Raw genomic sequence first — 1,868 nt, 5'->3', positions numbered from 1 at the left:
GGGAGGGAGAAAGGGAAGGAAGGAAGGAAGGAAGGAAGGAAGGAAGGAAGGAAGGAAGGAAGGAAGGAAGGAAGGAAGGAAGGGAGGGAAAGAAAAGAATGCAGAGAATACAGTCTCTAGACAATAAATGATAAACATAGTGTTTTATGTTTAACGTGAATACACATAAACATAATTAAGAGAGAGATGGAAGAAAACAAAACCCAAATGGAACCTCTAGAGATGAAAAACACAATATCTGAAATAAAGAATACTCTGGACAGCATTAACAGCAGATAAGGCACAGCAGAAGAAAATATTGGTGAACTTGGGGACTTAGTAAAAATGATTTGAAGAAAGAGAGAGACAGATTATTTAACGTGAAGCCAGCATCAGTGACCCATGGAATAGTATCAAGCAGTCTAACGTGTCTGTAATGGAGCCCTCACAGGTGAGGAGATACGTCAATAATTAACGGCCAAATATTTCTCAAGTTTGACGAACACTAGAAGACACTCAGATCCCAAAAGTTCATGGACTCCGGCAGAAAACTGCACCAAGGTAGATCATAATCAAATTTCTGAGAAGCAGTGACTAAAGAACACATGTTAAATGTTAAAAGCTGCTCCCAAAAATTATTATATAAAGAAAAACAAAGAAAAGAATGACTACACATTTCCTGTCAGAAACCACGCAGGCCAGAGGACAAAGAAGTGACATTTTTTAAGTACTAGGGGACAAAAACTGTCAACCTAGGATTCTATACTCTGCAAAAATATCAGAAATGAAAGTAAACTGAAGGTTTTTTCAGACAAAGGTTGAGAGAATTCATCACCAGTAAACCTGTACTATAAAGAGTACCAAAGAAAGTTCTTTAGTCTGAAGAAAAATCATGCAAAATAAAAAGGAAAGAAAAATGTAGAATTGCTAAACATGTGGATAAATATTAAAGGCTTCTCATTTTTAATATCTTTTTTTAAAAAAGTAATAGACTATTTAAATCAATAATTGCATTAAGTGGCTGGGCACAGTGGCTCATGCCTGTAATCCCAGCACTTTGGGAGGCCAAAGTGGGCAGATCACTTGAGGTCAGGAATTCAAGATCAGCCTCGTCAACATGGTAAAACTGTGTGTCTATAAAAAATACAAAAATTAGCTGGGCGTGGTGGTGCACGCCTGTAATCCCAGCTACTCGGGAGGCTGAGGCAGGAGAATCGCTTGAGCCTGGGAGGTGGAGATTGCAGTGAGCTGAGATTGTGCCACTGCACTTCAGCCTGAGTGACAGAGTGAGACTCTGTCTCAAAAAAATAAATACATAAAATAATAATAATAATAATTGCATTAAGTGTAAATTGACTAAACAATACAATTGAAAGGCAGAAATTATTAGACTGGATTTTAAAAAACAAACCAACTATATGTTGTCTCACTGGTTTTTTGAAACAGAGTCTTGCTCTTCACCCAGGCTGGAGTGCAGTGGCACAATCTCGGCTCACTGCAGGAATCTCACTTTAAGTGTAAAGTTAAAGGATGGGAAATGATATTCCCGTGCAACCATTAATAAAAACAAATGAGACTACCTGTCTTAGTCTGGTTGAGTTACCATAAGAAAGATCTTAGGATGGGTGACTTATAAACAACAGTTTATAGTTCTGAGGCTGGGAAGTCCAAGATCAAGATGCCAGCAGATTTGGTGCCTGGTGAGAGCTGGTTCCTCATAGATGATACCTTTGTGCTGTGTCCTCACATGGCAAAAAGCATAAGCCTGGCCTCTTTTATAAGGATCAAGCCTTTTATAAAGGCACTGATTCTATTCATGAGGGCAGAGTTCTTTCAATAAAAAAAAACACATCACCTCCCAAAGGCCCCCCTTATTAATACCATCACTT

Source organism: Colobus angolensis, unplaced genomic scaffold (genome assembly GCF_000951035.1).
Source record: "Colobus angolensis palliatus isolate OR3802 unplaced genomic scaffold, Cang.pa_1.0 Scaffold133, whole genome shotgun sequence".
Lineage (NCBI taxonomy): Eukaryota > Metazoa > Chordata > Mammalia > Primates > Cercopithecidae > Colobus > Colobus angolensis.
The sequence above is the reverse complement of the archived record's forward strand: the minus strand, read 5'-3'. Positions refer to the sequence as shown.